General features: G+C 39.1%; 1 protein-coding gene across 1 annotated transcript in view; it reads left to right on the top strand.

Annotated features, from left to right (window-relative positions):
• LOC117532291 (LARGE xylosyl- and glucuronyltransferase 2) overlaps positions 1-23,183 on the top strand; it is a 164,466-nt gene that overhangs the window by 78,743 nt on the left and 62,540 nt on the right. The window lies entirely within an intron of this gene.

Here is a 23,183-nt window from a genome sequence, read left to right as displayed (position 1 = left end):
GGGGTCCGTACAGATCACAGCTCAACTATGATTCGTTACACTGGTATGCAAGGGTAACCAAGCCTGCTACCCTGGGTAAACAAAAGCTGATTGGTCCACTGACACAGTACTCAACTCTTCTGCTTGTCTGCTGTTGAATTACAGTGAAGGCCTTTGAATTTAAATCCCTCCAATAAGTGAGGAAATACATAAGCTATATCATAGCTCAGAGGCTGTCTTCTGTTTTTGTTGGCTTTTCCTTGAGACAGTGACATCACAAAATATGCATGGGCTCATCTGTGTTCCACAGAAGGTAGGCTTTCCAGTGATATCGATATATTTTCTTTTTTTTTAAATGGTCAACATTAAACATCGCAAATATGACTTACAAGCCCGTGGCCCTCATGCAGACTGCTGATGTTTTAAGGGGTTAACATCTTTTATTTCTTTCAATGTGTTTCCTGTTTACTGTCGCCAGTTGTTTTTCATCACATCATGGGCGCAATTTGGTGCGGGATAGGGGGAACATGTCCCCCCACCTTTTCAACCAGGGGGAACAGAATATGGTATGCCCCCCTCACCCCCACCCCCACCTTCTGACATATATGTGTGTACTTGAAACATGCTATGCCAGTCTTATGTGCAAACCATGTCAGTCTTATGTGCAAACCATGTCAGAATAGTATCTTTGTTTCTGCAAGTTTGTATTTTTAGCAGCATTGACTTGTTTACAACACCTGTTTCTTGTTTGTCACATTCGGAATTTTCTGGGACTGCATTTGCCCAGATTTGAAACCAAAAATAGTTGCCTCTAGGCACTAGTGTCTACACATAAGTATCAGTGGACCATATGCTAATTTACTAAATTCTGAAAGTTAGAAAAGGAAATCAGAAAAGCTATCTGGGACCTCAGAAAGTTCATCTGCAGTTATTGCTTGATCTCCAAAATCAGTCGATGCAAGCGAAATTATGTTCAGTATGAGTGTTGTCATTAGTGCCACTTTGAAAATTAAATTAATGATAAGTAATTTATACTAAACTTATGATCTGTTGTTTTTTCAAACTTATGCAAAAACAAATCTTGAGAAAAAAAAATACAGTATGTGATAGTTAATAATTATTAAGAGCCTGTTCTTTTATATTTATGAATACATTTTACCACATTGCAGTTGTTTTTTTTAATGAAAACTCAACTTATCATTTTTTTTTTTAGTTCTACACATGTGGTGAGACCTTATTTACACCAGGATGTTAATAAAATCAATGCTGGCTATTCTCAGAATAAAGTACTTATATCCACAGTTTCAAATTGCATAAGTCAAATGGTGTCCACTTTATGGTCTTCTCAAAACATTAAAATTACTGTTCTGGATGCTCAGAATGCATCTGAGCTTATCGAAGCCTATGGGCTTCGGCCCTGCGGGCCTTGCACTTTACCCCCCAATTTCTAGTTCTAAACTGCGCCCTTGCATCACACTCTCTTTATGACAGCAGAATTTGACATCTGCTTCACACCACCTTTGTGATGCTTGCTGTCTTATGACATTCAAAAAGCCGCCTTTGCAGTGTCGTAGTGCAGCAAGCAACATCACAGAATTGTCGGCATATATCGTCCCTTACTGGAAAGAAGAGACAAGCTTTGCATCTCTAAAAACATTAGGAGCATTTAAAAGGACAGAGACGGATCTTGAATGTATTCTTCTCAGGTAGAAGAAATAAATAACCAAGAAGGGTCCGTAGAGATATTCTAACAGTGACGGAATAAAAATGTGAAGGAAAATGAGTCAGACCAAGGTGAATATGTGAAGCAGTAACAGAAAACAAACATGTATGAATTATTTAAGTATTTTATTGACATTGAGAGCAGGAAGAATAAGTAAGGTAACACCTTCATTGTAGATCTTTCACCAGTTAGATGCAACTGAATCCAGGCGATTAACGATTCCACAGAGCTCAAGATGCACTCTGACAATTATAGTAGAAGAATATGTGTAACTCTTACGGTTTGCTCCATAGAAAGTTAGATAGTGACACAATTTTGGAATTTTTGCCCACACACACCACAACATAGTTGAAACCAAACAATGAAGATGTGCTTGTAGACTGGAATTTTGCCTTTGACAAGTGAGTGACATCTGGGAAGAACTTATGGATTAATACGGTTGCCAGAAAAAATGTGTTTGTTCTCCTGTAAAGCTAAAAATATTGCCAAAGGTCCAAGTTTTTAGGGTTCTAGGGTTTCCTATCTTATTCTATGGTTGTGAGAGTTCCAAGGGAATGACTGGATGTCTTTAGGACAAGGGCTTTTCAGATGAAACTTAGCTACCAGTGGAATTACCTTGTTGTTAAATGAATAGTTCCTTGTAGAGACTTAGATGGGGAGTATAACTTGGATAATGGAACATCACCTACAAGAGTTTTATTCCTGTTCCTTATTATCTGTAAAGCACTTTGAAATGCTTGATGTACGAAATGTGCTCTATAAATAAATTTGCCTTACCTTGCCTGAAAAAGACACTGCTTGGATGGCAGCATGTGTTGCTCCAAAACCTGATGTACCTTTTAGCATTGATGGTGCCATCACAGATGTGTAAGTTGCCCAATGCCATGGGCACTAATACACCCCCATACTACAGATCACAGATGCTGGCTTTTGAACTTTGCACTCGTAACTATCTGGATGGCCTTTTTCCTCTTTTGTCCGGAGGACACAATGTCCATGATTTCCAAAAGTAATTTTAAATGTGGAGTCATCTGACCACAGCACACTTTTCCACTTTGTGTCTGTCCATTTCAAATAAGCTCGGGCCCAGAAAAGGCGGTGGCATTTCTGGATGATGTTGATGTATGGCTTTCGCTTTGCATAGTAGAGATTTAACTTGCACTTGTAGATGTAGCGACGAACTGTGTTAACTGACAATGGTTTTCTGAAGTGTTCCTGAGCCTACACGGTAAGATCCTTTACACAATAATGTTGATTTTTAATGCAGTGCCCCCTGAGGGATCAAAGGTCATGGGCATTGAGTGTTGGTTTTTAGCCTTGCCCCTTATGTGAAGAAAGTTCTCCAGATTCTCTGAATCTTCTGATCATATTATGGACTGTAGATGATGGAACCCCTAAATTCCTTGAAATTAAACATTGAGAAACATTGTTCTTAAACTGTTGGACTATTTTTTTCAAGCAGTTGTTCACAAAGTGGTGATCCTCGTCCCATCTTTGCTTGTCAATGGCTGAGCCTTTTGGGGATACTCCTTATATACCTAATCATGACACTCACCTGTTTACAATTAACTTGTTCATCTGTGAAATGTTCCAAGCAGGTGTTCTTTGAGCATTCATCAACATTTGTTTTGTTGGCCCTGTCCCAGCTTTTTTGAAATGTGTTGCAGGCTTCCATTTCAAAATGAGCAAATATTTGCAAATATTTACAAAAACAAAAAAGTCTATCAGTTTGAACATCAAATATTTGTGGTGTATTCAATTGAATATAGGTTGAAGAAGATTTGCAAAATCATTGTATTCTGTTTTTATTTACATTTCACACAACGTCCCAACTTCATTGGAATTAGGGTTGTACTTACTACATGTCGGCGCATGTCGCCCAATTGTTGCATGGACTGGAGACTAAAATAGGGCCAAAAATCACGAGTAGGTTGTATACATATTGCAGGAGTGCTGTTTGAATGCAGCGCAACACTCTCGCTACCTTCACAGTAGCAAGGATCTCGTTGATTTTTGTGTGAATCCTGCGTGGCACTCGTGTGAGTGAAATGACAACACATTTGTGCCTCAGTGGATGGCTGTGGGCTGCTGTTATACTGCTATTGTGCTGTTATGTTAAAGAGGCTGTGGAAATACCCCAGTCTAGTCACAGAAGGGAGAACCCTGCAATTAATTATATTTTTAAAAAAGACTAGGGTGGCTTCACAGAGGAGAAGAAAAAAAGGTGTGAATGGCAGCACAGTCACTAACTTGCAGAATGTTGTCCAGACTGACAGCCTGCTATGTATTGATAATGCACTATATAAAATTGCTGAGAATAACACAATAAAGCATTCAACTTACTTCTATTGTGGTCCTCAAAAAAAAAAAATGAATGAATCAAAGAATAAATCTGGATCACACGCCTCCTCCGCTGCTGGACAGGTGTCCTACAGCCTGCTGACACTGCCGTTATGGCGGGACATAGCCAGGTGGCAGCATTAAACCTTGTAAAGCGCTTTGAGCATCTGATGCAGATGGAAAAGCGCTATATAAATGCAGTCTATTTATCCATTGTGGTCACTTTGTTTATTTTCATTATATAGCAAAAAATCACAACAAAGTTTCCTCAAGGTGCTTCATACAAGTAAAGTCTAACCTTACCAACCACCAGATCAAGCACACAGGTGATAGTGGTAAGGAAAAACTCCCTCTGATGATTTGAGGAAGAAACCTCAAGCAGACCAGACTCAAATGCTCCCGGCACAATTTACAAAACAAATATACAGGAAATGATGCTGGTGCACAGGTACAGGAGGGTTGCAGAAACAGACACCACGCCCATCTCTGGGTGGAGCTGCACCTCAAAAAGAGAGTAAATAACAGAATCAGGCATCAGAAAGACAACAAATACAGTATAATTTGTCAGCATTAAGCAACAAGAAAAACAGAAGAAATACTAAGGTGAAACACGAGCCCTAAGCTTCACTAACAGACCCAGAATTTAGATAAAGTTGAGGCCGTGGCATGTGCCGTTTCCTAATAAAATGAATTTAAAAGAGTAAAAAGCATAGTAACATACTATGCCAGTGTGCTAGCCATATGAAAGGGAAAATAAGTGCATTTTAAGTCTGGATTTCAAAGTCTTTGCAGAATCTGATTGTTTTATTGGCGCAGGTCCCCAAACAAAGGAAAATAAAAGAATAAATCTGCATTGTGTTTCTCCTCCACCTCTGGACAGGTGTTCTGCAATCCACTGACCCTGCCCGCATGGTGAGTCACAGCCAGAGGCAGTATTCAACTTATTTCTATTGTGGTGCTAAATAAAAACCTGGATCACATGCCTCTACCTCATCCTCCACCACCGGACAGTTCTCCTGCAGCCCACTGACTCTGCCTGCTGGGTGGGTGCTGGACTCACTCAGCCGCTTCTAGAAGCACTCTTCGATCATATACTCAACAAAAATATAAACGCAACACTTTTGGTTTTGCTCCCATTTTGTATGAGATGAACTCAAAGATCTAAAACTTTTTCCACATACACAATATCACCATTTCCCTCAAATATTGTTCACAAACCAGTCTAAATCTGTGACAGTGAGCACTTCTCCTTTGCTGAGATAATCCATCCCACCTCACAGGTGTGCCATACCAAGATGCTGATTAGACACCATGATTAGTGCACAGGTGTGCCTTAGACTGCCCACAATAAAAGGCCACTCTGAAAGGTGCAGTTTTATCACACAGCACAACGCCACAGATGTCGCAAGATTTGAGGGAGTGTGCAATAGGCATGCTGACAGCAGGAATGTCAACCAGAGCTGTTGCTCGTGTATTGAATGTTCATGTCTCTACCATAAGCCATCTCCAAAGGCGTTTCAGAGAATTTGGCAGTACATCCAACCAGCCTCACAACCGCAGACCACGTGTAACCACACCAGCCCAGGACCTCCACATCCAGCATGTTCACCTCCAAGATCGTCTGAGACCAGCCACTCGGACAGCTGCTGAAACAATCGGTTTGCATAACCAAAGAATTTCTGCACAAACTGTCAGAAACCGTCTCAGGGAAGCTCATCTGCATGCTTGTCGTCCTCATCGGGGTCTCGACCTGACTCCAGTTCGTCGTCGTAACTGATTTGAGTGGGCAAATGCTCACATTCGCTGGCGTTTGGCACGTTGGAGAGGTGTTCTCCTCACGGATGATGCGAAGGAGATGTGTTGCACTGCATGAGGCAAATGGTGGTCACACCAGATACTGACTGGTATCCCCCCCAATAAAACAAAACTGCACCTTTCAGAGTGGCCTTTTATTGTGGGCAGTCTAAGGCACACCTGTGCACTAATCATGGTGTCTAATCAGCATCTTGGTATGGCACACCTGTGAGGTGGGATGGATTATCTCAGCAAAGGAGAAGTGCTCACTGTCACAGATTTAGACTGGTTTGTGAACAATATTTGAGGGAAATGGTGATATTGTGTATGTGGAAAAAGTTTTAGATCTTTGAGTTCATCTCATACAAAATGGGAGCAAAACCAAAAGTGTTGCGTTTATATTTTTGTTGAGTATATAAAAGGAAGAGTGTGTGGAGAGGTGCATATGGATCGATTGCCTGCCTCACTGCTTGCCATCAAGAATTTAGCTTCTCCCTTTTTCACTCGATGTCACCACAGCAGATCCAAGATGGATCTGCCCAGTGATTTGACATAGGTTTTATGCCGGATACCAGCTCTGTTTTCTTGTATGATGATCCTTCTCTCTTCCCTTCCACCATGAAGCAGTGACTCATAATGCAATGCACAAAAGTTGCACAGTACACAGTTTCTGCATTCTTGGTCACAGAAGCCTAGGACTTTCAGAGATGTCTGATTATTTTGGTCAAACCCCTTGAATTAAAGCTAACAAACTGCATTACAAGCATAATCTTGATGGTTTCATTTCAACTCCATTGTGGCGGTGCACAGAGGGAAGATTACACAATTATCACTGTCCAAACACTGATTGACCAAATACTTTAGACTATATGCTCAAGAAGCTGAGGAGTGTGGATTAAAGGTTTGATGCTGAACTTCCTCGAATTCAAAAGAAAGAAGAGGAGATTCATGCAAACATGAATAAAAGAGTCGAGGATGTTACAGAATTTAGGAGCACACATCATGATAAGATGAAAGAGCTCGCTGCTGAGGTGGCTGACGTCAGTGATTGCAGCGATTTGGATCTGAGAGGGAAAAAAAAAAGAATACAGAGATGGAAATGCTGAAGATACTACTGGATGATCTTCAGCAAAAGAAAAAAATCTTCTAAATCAGAGCAATGGTCATCATATTGCTGAGCTCAAGCAAATGGAATTTCCAGGATACTCTCATGGTTAGAGTTTGGCCCACAAACTGGACTTGTTGCTGCTGTAATTGGCCTCTGATGGCAGGAAGCTTTGCCATGGTTGAATATGTTCTGGCCTTCATGGCCATCATTTATGCATTTCATGCATGTAATTGTTGCTTTTTTAAGAGAGATCAACCACAAATATGTGAATCTTCTGACTGATGGTGCAAAATGAAATCCAGTGTCTTAGTAAGGTGCTGGACCACTGCGAGTCCTCGTCTCGTTTCCAGAGAAGATGATAGGCATGAATAAGTTGTTCAATTATCTTTTAATAAAGTGCTTTGGAAAATACTGTACGTAAATGCAACATCTATCTTTTGTTGGTTCTGGCGTGATGTGATCGCACCAGAGAATTATGGAAGATCTATGTTCGTCTCCATTCTCAACAGCATGCAGAAATAATGTGTCAGTTCATATTTCAGAGCAAGGTAAGAACATGAAATGATATCAGTAATGCAGGACCTATGGAACCCCCCCCCCCCCCCCCCCATACACACACACACACATACACAGTGCTTTTGTTCACCTTTGTAATTTTTAATAAGTACAAAAAAATTATAAAATATCAGAAAATAAAATTCCTTTGTCAGTACTTTGTGGCTTTGCTGAAATGTTTGTAATGCTTTTCCTACTGCATGTGACCTTCTGCTGTACTTATTATATTACGGCGACTGTATATGAAGCACAGTATCAATATGCTGCAACAAACCTGCACCAACAGAAGATAAGATGAGATTAAAAGTGGTACATTAAGAAAGATAAGACGAGAAAACAGAAGCTAAGAAAACAAAAGACAAGATAAACTAAGATTATAAAACAGGGTAACATAATGAAAGATTAGACAACATTAAATAAGGTGTGATACATAGAGATAAAACAAGTCAAGATAAGCCAAAATAAAATAAGGCAGTATAAAGCTACACGGGCACTCCTACTTCCACCAAGATTCAACAGTCTAGTGTTTGCCCCCCAATGTTATTTTTAAACATATTTTGATCCTGACGGCTCACCTTCGGTCTTGGGGGAGGTGACGGTCTAGTGGTTAAGCACTGGGTTTGAGACCAGAGGATCCTCGGTTCAAACCCCAACCTGACCGGAAAATCAGTAAGGGCCTTTGGCCAAGGTCCTTAATCGCCAAGTTGCTCCTGGTGTGTGGTGAGTACCTTACATGGCAGCACCCTTATATCGGTGTGTGAGTTTGCCTATGTGAATGGGTGAATGTGACACACTAGATTAGAACTTTCAGGACCTTTAAAAAAAAGTGTGACTTATATTAAAATATGGCACTTTATTTGTATAGGTACATTAAGTTATTCAGTTTTTTTATGCTAGTTAATTACACCAGTCTACTCACCATCACTTTCAGGTACACAAGTTACTGTTATTCAGTTACTGTTAATTTAGATCCCTTAGTTACTCAACAAGTAACATGCCATCCTTGTTTCGTACAAATATGAATCAATCCGCATTTATTTTTATAGCCCTTTACAGCAGCCATACTGTCCAAAGTGCTTTCCAGTAAAATCAAAGATGAAGAATTCACAAAAATAAAACATACAATAGAGTTAAAACAGCACATAAAAACAAAACAAGTCACAGTACCACTCGGTATTAGAAGCCAGTTTAAATAAATAAGTCTTGAGCTTTGATTGAAAAAGTGCTAGGTCAGAAATAGAGCATAAATCAGAACGTAACTTGTTCTGCACTCTGAGGCCAGCTACCGCAAAAGCACCATGACCCCAGAGTTTGTATTTTGACCTCAGAACATCTAAGTAAAGTTGACCAGATGGCCGTAATGTCCTACTGTAAGTGCGGAGAGTTAAAATTTCACACAAGTAGGAAGGCACAAGGCCATTATTAGCTTTAAAAACAAACATAAAAATGTCAAAGTCAATTCTAAACTGGAAGCCAGCAGAGTGAGTAAAGTACAGGGGAAATATGCTCATGTCTGGATGTGTTCTTAAAAGATGAGCAGCAGCATTTTGCACAAGTTGGAGGCGTGCAAGAGAAGATTGGTTAACACCACCATAAAGTGGATTACAGTAATCAAGTCTGAAGGTGATGGAAGCATGAATGGCCGTCTGAAGATCACATCTGTTGAGAAGGGGCTTTACTTTAGCCAAAAGACGTAGCTGGAAAATCTTGCTTTGACAATAGAGTTTACCTGTAGACAGAATGTCAACGTTTCATGGTACAGCATTCAGCATGCAAGAATGCCCAAACATAATAGTCTTTGTTTCATCATAATTCAGGGAAAGGAAATTTTGAGACAGCCACTGCTTTATACCATGAATAAAGTAAGTCCCTTCGGCTGCTCCCTTGTTTACACTTGGTGTCACCACAGCGAATCCAAGGTGGATCTGCATGTTGAATTGGCACAAGTTTTACGCCGGATGCCCTTCCTGACGCAACTCCACATTACATGGAGAAATGTGGCAGGGGTGGTATTTGAACCCGGAACCTTCTGAACTGAAACCAAGCGCATTAACCACTTGGCCACCACACCACGCTTTATACCATGAATACAATTAAATAATGGTGACAAAGCATCACTTCCATTAGTCCTCATAGGCAGATAGATTTGCAGATCATCTGCATAGCAATGAAAGGACAGGTTGTGCTCGGCTATAACTGACCCCAATGGCAACATGTACAATGAAAATAAAATTGGGCCCTTATTGGAACCCTGTGGTACTCCACAACAAAGAGGAGCAATTTATGAAGAGAGGTCACCAGTCATAATGGAAAAACTCCTCAGCCAAATGTGATTTAAACCACTTAAGTACAGTACCGTGAATGTCGACAAGACGTTGTAACCAGGAACCAGGTGCCAAAGGCTGCTGTGAGATCCTACAGAACCAGTACAACAAGATTCGCTGCATCCACAGACGTTGTTGTCATTATTGTGAGCTCTTGCTTGCCTCTACTGGTGGTTGGCTCTCACTGCGGTATTGTATCACTTCCTGTTCCGGAGCACAGCGGTGTTTTGCTGTATCTGTTAGCTGTTTAATCTGTGCAGTTAGATTGATCTAGTTAACTAGATAACAATTTGTTTCACAGTGTAATCTTCACGTGCCTTAACTAAAGCACTCCCTCTGCTGAATCACCTCTAAATTATTTACACATTATTCACTTTGTGTGTTTTTAGGAATCCGCTAGCTTAGCGCAGCTACTAGCTCTTAGCCGGTTTAGCATGGCGGCTTCTCCTGTCACTCCCGCACTTTTCTGCTCTGGGTGTGAAATGTTTAGTTATTCCTCGGCCTCCTTTAGCAGTAATGGTACTTGTAATAAGTGTAGCTCATTCGTAGCTTTGGAGGCCAGGCTGGGCGAATTGGAGACTCGGCTCCACACCGTGGAAAATTCTACAGCTAGCCAAGCCCCTGTAGTCAGTGTGGACCAAGGTAGCTTAGCCGCCGTTAGTTTCCCTCTGGCAGATCTCGAGCAGCCGGGAAAGCAGGCCGACTGGGTGACTGTGAGGAGGAAGCGTAGTTCTAAACAGAAGCCCCGTGTACACCGCCAACCCGTTCACATTTCTAACCATTTTTCCCCACTTGACGACACACCCGCCGAGGATCAAACTCTGGTTATTGGCGACTCTGTTTTGAGAAATGTGAAGTTAGCGACACCAGCAACCATAGTCAATTGTCTTCCGGGGGCCAGAGCAGGCGACATTGAAGGAAATTTGAAACTGCTGGCTAAGGCTAAGCGTAAATTTGGCAAGATTGTAATTCACGTCGGCAGTAATGACACCCGGTTACGCCAGTCGGAGGTCACTAAAATTAACATTGAATCGGTGTGTAACTTTGCAAAAACAATGTCGGACTCTGTAGTTTTCTCTGGGCCCCTCCCCAATCGGACTGGGAGTGACATGTTTAGCCGCATGTTCTCCTTGAATTGCTGGCTGTCTGAGTGGTGTCCAAAAAATGAGGTGGGCTTCATAGATAATTGGCAAAGCTTCTGGGGAAAACCTGGTCTTGTTAGGAGAGACGGCATCCATCCCACTTTGGATGGAGCAGCTCTCATTTTTATAAATCTGGCCAATTTTCTTAAATCCTCCAAACCGTGACTATCCAGGGTTGGGACCAGGAAGCAGAGTTGTAGTCTTACACACCTCTCTGCAGCTTCTCTCCCCTGCCATCCCCTCATTACCCCATCCCCGTAGAGACGGTGCCTGCTCCCAGACCACCAATAACCAGCAAAAATCTATTTAAGCATAAAAATTCAAAAAGAAAAAATAATATAGCACCTTCAACTGCACCACAGACTAAAACAGTTAAATGTGGTCTATTAAACATTAGGTCTCTCTCTTCTAAGTCCCTGTTAGTAAATGATATAATAATTGATCAACATATTGATTTATTCTGCCTTACAGAAACCTGGTTACAGCAGGATGAATATGTTAGTTTAAATGAGTCAACACCCCCGAGTCACACTAACTGCCAGAATGCTCGTAGCACGGGCAGAGGCGGAGGATTAGCAGCAATCTTCCATTCCAGCTTATTAATTAATCAAAAACCCAGACAGAGCTTTAATTCATTTGAAAGCTTGACTCTTAGTCTTGTCCATCCAAATTGGAAGTCCCAAAAACCAGTTTTATTTGTTATTATCTATCGTCCACCTGGTCGTTACTGTGAGTTTCTCTGTGCATTTTCAGACCTTTTGTCTGACTTAGTGCTTAGCTCAGATAAGATAATTATAGTGGGCGATTTTAACATCCACACAGATGCTGAGAATGACAGCCTCAACACTGCATTTAATCTATTATTAGACTCTATTGGCTTTGCTCAAAAAGTAAATGAGTCCACCCACCACTTTAATCATATCTTAGATCTTGTTCTGACTTATGGTATGGAAATAGAAGACTTAACAGTATTCCCTGAAAACTCCCTTCTGTCTGATCATTTCTTAATAACATTTACATTTACTCTGATGGACTACCCAGCAGTGGGGAATAAGTTTCATTAGACTAGAAGTCTTTCAGAAAGCGCTGTAACTAGGTTTAAGGATATGATTCCTTCTTTATGTTCTCTAATGCCATATACCAACACAGTGCAGAGTAGCTACCTAAACTCTGTATGTGAGATAGAGTATCTCGTCAATAGTTTTACATCCTCATTGAAGACAACTTTGGATGCTGTAGCTCCTCTGAAAAAGAGAGCTTTAAATCAGAAGTGCCTGACTCCGTGGTATAACTCACAAACTCGTAGCTTAAAGCAGATAACCCGTAAGTTGGAGAGGAAATGGCGTCTCACTAATTTAGAAGATCTTCACTTAGTCTGGAAAAAGAGTCTGTTGCTCTATAAAAAAGCCCTCCGTAAAGCTAGGACATCTTTCTACTCATCACTAATTGAAGAAAATAAGAACAACCCCAGGTATCTTTTCAGCACTGTAGCCAGGCTGACAAAGAGTCAGAGCTCTATTGAGCTGAGTATTCCATTGACTTTAACTAGTAATGACTTCATGACTTTCTTTGCTAACAAAATTTTAACTATTAGAGAAAAAATTACTCATAACCATCCCAAAGACGTATCGTTATCTTTGGCTGCTTTCAGTGATGCTGGTATTTGGTTAGACTCTTTCTCTCCGATTGTTCTGTCTGAGTTATTTTCATTAGTTACTTCATCCAAACCATCAACATGTTTATTAGACCCCATTCCTACCAGGCTGCTCAAGGAAGCCCTACCATTATTTAATGCTTCGATCTTAAATATGATCAATCTATCTTTGTTAGTTGGCTATGTACCACAGGCTTTTAAGGTGGCAGTAATTAAACCATTACTTAAAAAGCCATCACTTGACCCAGCTATCTTAGCTAATTATAGGCCAATCTCCAACCTTCCTTTTCTCTCAAAAATTCTTGAAAGGGTAGTTGTAAAACAGCTAACTGATCATCTGCAGAGGAATGGTCTATTTGAAGAGTTTCAGTCAGGTTTTAGAATTCATCATAGTACAGAAACAGCATTAGTGAAGGTTACAAATGATCTTCTTATGGCCTCGGACAGTGGACTCATCTCTGTGCTTGTTCTGTTAGACCTCAGTGCTGCTTTTGATACTGTTGACCATAAAATTTTATTACAGAGATTAGAGCATGCCATAGGTATTAAAGGCACTGCACTGCGGTGGTTTGAATCATATTTGTCTAATAGATTACAATTTGTTCATGTAAATGGGGAATCTTCTTCACAGACTAAAGTTAATTATGGAGTTCCACAAGGTTCTGTGCTAGGACCAATTTTATTCACTTTATACATGCTTCCCTTAGGCAGTATTATAAGACGGTATTGCTTAAATTTTCATTGTTACGCAGATGATACCTAGCTTTATCTATCCATGAAGCCAGAGGACACACACCAATTAGCTAAACTGCAGGATTGTCTTACAGACATAAAGACATGGATGACCTCTAATTTCCTGCTTTTAAACTCAGATAAAACTGAAGTTATTGTACTTGGCCCCACAAATCTTAGAAACATGGTGTCTAACCAGATCCTTACTCTGGATGGCATTACCCTGACCTCTAGTAATACTGTGAGAAATCTTGGAGTCATTTTTGATCAGGATATGTCATTCAAAGCGCATATTAAACAAATATGTAGGACTGCTTTTTTGCATTTACGCAATATCTCTAAAATCAGAAAGGTCTTGTCTCAGAGTGATGCTGAAAAACTAATTCATGCATTTATTTCCTCTAGGCTGGACTATTGTAATTCATTATTATCAGGTTGTCCTAAAAGTTCCCTAAAAAGCCTTCAGTTAATTCAAAATGCTGCAGCTAGAGTACTGACGGGGACTAGAAGGAGAGAGCATATCTCACCCATATTGGCCTCTCTTCATTGGCTTCCTGTTAATTCTAGAATAGAATTTAAAATTCTTCTTCTTACTTATAAGGTTTTGAATAATCAGGTCCCATCTTATCTTAGGGACCTCGTAGTACCATATCACCCCAATAGAGCGCTTCACTCTCAGACTGCAGGCTTACTTGTAGTTCCTAGGGTTTGTAAGAGTAGAATGGGAGGCAGAGCCTTCAGCTTTCAGGCTCCTCTCCTGTGGAACCAGCTCCCAATTCAGATCAGGGAGACAGACACCCTCTCTACTTTTAAGATTAGGCTTAAAACTTTCCTTTTTGCTAAAGCTTATAGTTAGGGCTGGATCAGGTGACCCTGAACCATCCCTTAGTTATGTTGCTATAGACGTAGACTGCTGGGGGGTTCCCATGATGCATTGTTTCTTTCTCTTTTTGCTCTGTATGCACCACTCTGCATTTAATCATTAGTGATCGATCTCTGCTCCCCTCCACAGCATGTCTTTTTCCTGGTTCTCCCCCTCAGCCCCAACCAGTCCCAGCAGAAGACTGCCCCTCCCTGAGCCTGGTTCTGCTGGAGGTTTCTTCCTGTTAATAGGGAGTTTTTCCTTCCCACTGTAGCCACGTGCTTGCTCACAGGGGGTCGTTTTGACCGTTGGGGTTTTACATAATTATTGTATGGCCTTGCCTTACAATATAAAGCGCCTTGGGGCAACTGTTTGTTGTGATTTGGCGCTATATAAAAAAATTGATTGATTGATTGATGATTGATTGTATCAAAAGCCTTTTTAAGGTCTATAAATATTCCATCTGAATGTAATTTGTGGTCTATGGCGTTTGTAATCTCCTCAACTGATTCTATTAATGCAAGTGATGTTGAACTATGTGCTTTGAATCCATATTGACTATCAGTAAGTAATTTATGTTTATTTATGAATTTGTCTAATCTATTATTGAATAACTTTTCTAATAATTTGGAAAATTGTGGAAGCAAAGAAACAGGTCTATAATTTGTGAAGTGGTGTCTATCCCCAGTCTTATACAGCGGCACAACCTTAGCTATTTTCATTTGATTGGGAAATTTACCGGTTTGAAATGATAAGTTACAGATCTATGTTAATGGTTCTACAATCCATTCAATGACCTGTTTTACCACCACCATATCAATTTCATTTAAATCGGTAGATGTTTTATATTTACAATTTCATTTCCATCCACTGCTGTGAGGAACATTGAACAGGGATTTCTTTCTATGAGATTATTATCCCAATCCTCAGGTTGGGAATTGGGAATTTTTTCTGCCAAGCTTGGTCCAATATTTACAAAAAAATTATTAAAACTGTTGACTACCTCATCCTTATTTTCCTTCTTGACATTATTATCAATGAAATACTGAGGGTAACTCTGTTTTTTATTACCATTTTTGATAATGCTATTTAATATATCCCATATTCCTTTAATATTGTTTTTGTTATTATATAATATGTTACTATAATATTCCTTCCTACATACCCGTATAATATTAGTTAATCTATTTTTGTATTTCTTATATCTATTTTCTGCCTCTTTAGTCTTTAGTTTTATGAATTCTCTATACAGTGTATTTTTCTTATTACATGCATTTCGTAACCCTTTCGTCATCCATGGTCGAGCTTGGATTTTTTGTTTTCTGTAGTCTTGTTTAATTGGACAATTTTTATCATATAATGATGTAAATATTTGTAAAAAAGTTTCATATGCACTATCAACATCACTTTCACTGTATACCTTTTCCCAGTTTTGCTCCTGTAAATCCTTGTTTAGTGTGTTCATGTTTTCCTCTGTCCGCACTCGCCTGTATTTTATTTTCTCCTCTGGCTGATTCCGCCGATGGTTTCTATTATAAACGATGAAAACTGGTAGATGATCACTAATGTCATTGATTAATAATCCACTCACAGTGTTATTCTCAATATCATTGCTGAATATATTATCAATTAAGGTAGCACTATGGGATGTAATTCTGCTTGGCCTGGTGATTTTTGGATATAAACTCATACTGTACATTATACTGATAAATTCATCTGTTATTTTATGCTTATTTGGATTGAGCAGATCAATATTTAAGTCACCACAAATTAACACAGTTTTTTAATTAGTTTTTGAGAACATTTTTCCCATACAGTCAGTGAATGTTTCAATACTAGATCCTGGTGCTCTATATATACAGCTGACTAATACATTTTTGCTTTTTTCTTCACATATTTCAATAGTTATACATTCTAATAAGTTATCAATCACAGTTGTCATATTGTCTACTATTTTATAATCCATGTTCTTATCCACATACACAGCCACTCCTCCTCCACTCTTATTCTTTCTGTTTACACAGTTAAATTCATATCCATCCAGTTCAAAATCCATTCCTTTATCTTCATTGATCCATGTTTCTGATATAGCAATTATGTTAAATATTTTTTTAAATTGACTTAAATATTCTTTAATGTTGTTAAAGTTTGCATATAGACTTCTACTGTTGAAATGGATTATTGATAATTTGTTATCCGTTTTAATGATCCGATTAAACTGTTCATCTGTATAATAGCAACAACTGTCATTGATATTTGAGAAGAATTTATTGTCCGGGTCTATATCGTGCTCCAAGTCCAGTATGAATGAAAATGAATGAATGAATGAATGAATGAATGAATGAATGAATGAAAACTGTTTATTTCGAACATTTGATACAACAACAATTACAAGATAGATCAGTAAAGACAACAACAAAAAAGTTCCTACTGTGTACCCAACATGTCCGAAAAGGGGTAGGGTGAAGCATCAGCTTATTTATCCCTACCCCTTCTTCCCCACAACCAGTAATACCCTTTGCCACATATACACATAAATTCCTACACACCTAAACCGATATCAATATATATATATATACATATATATACACACACATACATATACACATCAACATACACATATATACACATATACATATATACACATATATATACACAAACATAAATATACACCTACACATACCTACTTACATACAAAATACTATATATTTACAAGCCGAAGCAAACAACAAAAACACCCTAACCCTCATTACCCTTCCTCCTCCCTATACCCAGAAAAAACCATATTTTTGTACCGCTGTTTGAACTGGTTCATGCTTGGACATTGCTTGAGCCCCACTCCCAATCTGTTCCACATCCTCACCCCACAGACAGAAATACAGAAACCTTTTAATGTTGTTCGTGCCCACTGATGCTTTAAATTAAATTTCCCCCTCAGACTGTAATCCCCTGATCTGTTAAAAAACATATTTTTAATATTTGCTGGAAGTAAATTGTTTATTGCTTTATACACAATTTGTACTGTTTGAAAATGAACCAAGTCTGTGAATTTTAAGAATTTGGATTGTAAAAATAGTGGATTTGTATGATCTCTATAGCCAGTATTATGAATAATTCTTATAGCTCTTTTCTGCATTACTGATAGTGATTGTGTTGTACCTTTATAAGTATTACCCCATACCTCTGCACAGTACTGTAAATATGGTAAAACCAGTGAGCAGTAAAGAATGCGGAGTGAGTTGTGGTCCAGAATATGTTTCGCTTTGTTTAGAACTGAAATGCTTCTTGACAGTTTACTTTGTATATGTTTTATATGAGTCTTCCAGTTTATCTTATCATCTATTATCACCCCCAGAAACTTATTTTCATGTACCCTTTCAATATCTACCCCCTCGACTTGTAACTGAACCTGTATATCTGTATTACAATAGCCAAATAACATGTATTTTGTTTTACTTAAGTTTAATGATAATTTATTTCTGTCAAACCATATTTTCAATTTTCCCATTTCCATACTGATCCTCCTCAGTAACTCCTGCAAATCCCCCCCTGAACAAAAAATGCTTGTGTCATCTGCAAATAATACTAATTTTAATATTTTGGAAACATTGACAATATCATTTATATAAATTAGAAACAGTTTTGGACCCAATACTGACCCCTGTGGGACGCCACAAGCATTGTCCAAGCATGATGATGTATATTCCCCCAACTTCACAAACTGTTTTCTGTTACTTAAGTAGCTTCTCACCCAGTGCAACACCAACCCCCTAATCCCATACTGTTCAAGTTTATTGATTAATATGTCATGATTAATTGTATCAAAAGCCTTTTTAAGATCTATAAATATTCCAACTGAATGTAATTTGTGGTCTATGGCGTTTGTAATCTCCTCAACTGATTCTATTAATGCAAGTGATGTTGAACTATGTGCTCTGAATCCATATTGACTATCAGTAAGTAATTTATGTTTATTTATGAATTTGTCTAATCTATTATTGAATAACTTTTCTAATAATTTGGAAAATTGTGGAAGCAAAGAAACAGGTCTATAATTTGTGAAGTGGTGTCTATCCCCAGTCTTATACAGCGGCACAACCTTAGCTATTTTCATTTGATTGGGAAATTTACCGGTTTGAAATGATAAGTTACAGATGTATGTTAATGGTTCTACAATCCATTCAATGACCTGTTTTACCACCACCATATCAATTTCATTTAAATCGGTAGATGTTTTATATTTACAATTATTCACAATGTCTATAATTTCATTTCCATCCACTGCTGTGAGGAACATTGAACAGGGATTTCTTTCTATGAGATTATTATCCCAATCCTCAGGTTGGGAATCGGGAATTTTTTCTGCCAAGCTTGGTCCAATATTTACAAAAAAATTATTAAAACCGTTGACTACCTCATCCTTATTTTCCTTCTTGACATTATTATCAATGAAATACTGAGGGTAACTCTGTTTTTTATTACCATTTTTGATAATGCTATTTAATATATCCCATATTCCTTTAATATTGTTTTTGTTATTATATAATATGTTACTATAATATTCCTTCCTACATACCCGTATAATATTAGTTAATCTATTTTTGTATTTCTTATATCTATTTTCTGCCTCTTTAGTCTTTAGTTTTATGAATTCTCTATACAGTGTATTTTTCTTATTACATGCATTTCGTAACCCTTTCGTCATCCATGGTCGAGCTTGGATTTTTTGTTTTCTGTAGTCTTGTTTAATTGGACAATTTTTATCATATAATGATGTAAATATTTGTAAAAAAGTTTCATATGCACTATCAACATCACTTTCACTGTATACCTTTTCCCAGTTTTGCTCCTGTAAATCCTTCTTTAGTGTGTTCATGTTTTCCTCTGTCCGCACTCGCCTGTATTTTATTTTCTCCTCTGGCTGATTCCGCCGATGGTTTCTATTATAAACGATGAAAACTGGTAGATGATCACTAATGTCATTGATTAATAATCCACTCACAGTGTTATTCTCAATATCATTGCTGAATATATTATCAATTAAGGTGGCACTATGGGATGTAATTCTGCTTGGCCTGGTGATTTTTGGATATAAACTCATACTGTACATTATACTGATAAATTCATCTGTTATTTTATGCTTATTTGGATTGAGCAGATCAATATTTAAGTCACCACAAATGAACACAGTTTTTTGATTAGTTTTTGAGAACATTTTTCCCATACAGTCAGTGAATGTTTCAATACTAGATCCTGGTGCTCTATATATACAGCTGACTAATACATTTTTGCTTTTTTCTTCACATATTTCAATAGTTATACATTCTAATAAGTTATCAATCACAGTTGTCATATTGTCTACTATTTTATAATCCATGTTCTTATCCACATACACAGCCACTCCTCCTCCACTCTTATTCTTTCTGTTTACACAATTAAATTCATATCCATCCAGTTCAAAATCCATTCCTTTATCTTCATTGATCCATGTTTCTGATATAGCAATTATGTTAAATATTTTTTTAAACTGACTTAAATATTCTTTAATGTTGTTAAAGTTTGCATATAGACTTCTGCTGTTGAAATGGATTATTGATAATTTGTTATCCGTTTTAATGATCCGATTAAACTGTTCATCTGTATAATAGCAACAACTGTCATTGATATTTGAGAAGAAATTATTGTCCGGGTCTATATCGTGCTCCAAGTCCAGTACATTGTGGTCTGTGTATTTAAATGTTCTCAGTTCTACTTTTCCATGATCAGCAATCCTTTGAGTTATATCCTTCTTGTCTCCAGATGTAGATGAATAGGTAGTAGATGAATAGGTTCCTCTGGTCTGTGTCATGGTGTTGTGATGTGTTTGTGTCCTCATACCTTATTGGTCATATCTGTCCAGATCCTCGCTTTAAGAAACACTATTGTTCATATTTGTCCAGCTCCTCGATGTTCCTTATTGCCATGACTTTTGCTTGTTCTGGTGATCCGTTCAGTTTGATGAATATTTTACAGTTTGAAGTCCATGTGTGCTGGATTTTTCCCTGTTTCTTCAAGAAGCGTGCTTTCCTGGCGATGTCGGCATTCCGTTTGGTGAGATGTTCATTGATGAATACGTTTGTCCCTTTCAGTTTTCTTCCTTGTTTTAACAGTGCTGTTTTGTGTTTTCTGTTGATGAATCTCATGATGACGGTTCGTTTATCACCGTCATTTCTCCGGGGCAGAGGGTGGCACGCTTCAATGTTATTTAAATCCATTTCTATACCTTTAGATAGGAGGAAATCAGCAACCTGTTTTTCCACAGAGCTGACCTCCTGTTCACTGGGCTCCCCTCCGCTCTCATCTGTTACCGCCCGTGCGTAGGACCGTGGTTTGATGTGAAGACCTGTGATGATGACGTCGTTAATTCTGGTGTACTGCTCCAATTCAGCCACTCTATTTTCCAGCTGCACCAGATGCCGGTCTTTCTCGGCATTCTGGAGCCGTAATGCCTTCACCTCCTCCACCAGATCCATGATTGATTTCTGTTGCTGCTTCACAACAGAAATCTCCTCTGATAAAAAGTCCAGAGATTTTTTAATATCGTCACCTTCCTCCGCTGTCAGAACCTTCTTAGGCCCCATGGTCGGTTTATGAGCAGCTTGTCGATCGCCGATGTTAACAGCCTGTGTTGTTTATCACCGGGATGGATCTGCACTGCGCTGGTGCCGCGCGGCCTCGGTGTTTCCGCGCTGATGGATCCGCGGTGGCTGCACGAGGCCTCGGGGAAGCGGCACTCGTGGCGCGCGGCTCTAATGACGCAGCGCGCGGCCTCAGTGAATTCACCACGTTGAGCGGGCCTCGGACGTTGTTGCTGTCCAGTCGCGGGGCTAAGTTGCCGGTTGAGGTGGTATTCCCACTGTCCGGGTTGGCAAACACCGGCGTGGCAGATGGCAACTACAAACACCACCTCTGAAAACTCAGGTACAAACTTTTTGCAGCTCGCTCTGACGACACGCAGCTCTGACTGACTGTCCATAGATAAAGATAAAATGTACATTGTGGTCTGTGTATTTAAATGTTCTCAGTTCTACTTTTCCATGATCAGCAATCCTTTGAGTTATATCCTTCTTGTCTCCAGATGTAGATGATGTAGTAGATGAATAGGTTCCTCTGGTCTGTGTCATGGTGTTGTGATGTGTTTGTGTCCTCATACCTTATTGGTCGTATTTGTCCAGTTCCTCGATGTTCCTGATTACCATAACCTTCGCTTGTTCTGGTGTTCCATTCAATTTGATAAATGTTTTGCAGTTGGATGTCCATGTCTGTTGAATTTTTCCCTGCTTTTTTAAGAAACAAGCTTTCCTGGCGATGTCTGCGTTTCTTTTGGTCAGATGTTCATTGATGAATACGTTTGTTCCTTTAAGTTTCCGTCCCTGTTTTAACAATGCCATTTTATGTTTTCTGTTGACAAACCTCATTATAACTGCTCGCTTGTCTCCATCCTCTCTCCTGGGCAGAGGGTGGCACGCTTCAATGTTATTACAGTCCATTTGAATACCTTTAGATTGCAGGAAGTCAGCCACCTGTTGTTCCACTGAGCTGGCCTCCTGCTCGTTGGCCTCCCCTCCGCTGTCTTCTGACACCGCCCGTGCTTAGGATCGAGGTTTAATATGAATTCCTGTAATAATAACGTCGTTCATCCTTGTGTACTGTTCCAAGTAAGTAATAAGCCCCTTTGGTTTAATACCTGTAAATAATCAGTTTAATTACCAGTTTTCTTCAGACACGTCAGGAGATGGATACATGAACATTTCCAACTCGCTGAATATGTCTTGAACTTCATTTACATCAGTTATGAAGAAATACAAACAATATGGCACTCTATGGTAAAGCTGTGTGGAGTAGAATGTTCTCAAAAACTGAGTGACTGTGCAAGAAGGAGAACAGTGAGGAAAGCCACCAAGACACGCAGACAACCAGAAAATCCTCCTCTGCTCCACTTCATCATGAAGCTGTATAACTGGGGATATAAAATCCAAAACTTGCACTATGCAAAATTTCTCCAATCACAGCCACAGAATCCTGTAACTTCTTCTAGGTTGTCTGGGTGTCTTGGTGGCTTTCCTCACTCTTCTTCTTCTTGCACAGTCACTTAGTTTTTCAGAACTGTCTACTCCACACACATTTACCATAGAGTGCTATACTGTTTGTATTTCTTCATAACTGATGTAAATAAAGTCCAAGACATATTCAGGGACATGGAAATGTCCATGTGTCCATCCCCTGACTTGTCTGAAAAAAAACACTAGCAATAAAACTGATTATTTACAGGTATTATACCAAAGGGGCCCATTACTTATTCAAACCATCATCTTGGCTTTTATATATTTAATTAATTTGTGTCAGGTTGTAGAGATATACTTTCAATTTGAGTTTAAGGAAGATACTTTTAGAAATGTTTTATATTGAGAAGCCTGGTTTACTTTTTGCATTTGAAATGCCATAAACAAATTAAAATATGTAAAATACCAAGAGGCTGAATACTTTTGCATGCAACTTGTACGAGGTCTGTTAGAAAACTATCCGACCTTTTTATTTTTTTCAAAAACTATATGGATTTGAATCGTGCGCTTGCATCAGCCAAGCTTGAACCTTTGTGCGCATGCATAGGTTTTTTCACGCCTGTCAGTTGCGTCATTCGCCTGTGGGCAAGCTTTGAGTGAGCACTGGTCCACCCCCCTTGTCGGATTTTCATTGTCAGGGAAATGGCTGAGCGATTGGAGCAGCGCTGAATCAAATTTTTCCAGAAACTGGTGGAAACCATTCAGAAGATTCAGACGGCTTTCGGTGGCTTTTCAGTCGAGTGAGTATCCGAGAAATTGTGTAACAGCTGGGCATGTCACAGCTTGTCCTGTGAGACTTCCAACACGGACGTGCTTTTTGTTATGCACCATTGCGGCTCCGTCCCGACGCGCGAATTCCTCTGCATGT

This window comes from Thalassophryne amazonica, chromosome 2, assembly GCF_902500255.1.
Source record: "Thalassophryne amazonica chromosome 2, fThaAma1.1, whole genome shotgun sequence".
Taxonomy (NCBI): Eukaryota; Metazoa; Chordata; class Actinopteri; order Batrachoidiformes; family Batrachoididae; genus Thalassophryne; species Thalassophryne amazonica.
This window is presented reverse-complemented; position numbering and strand designations above follow the sequence as displayed.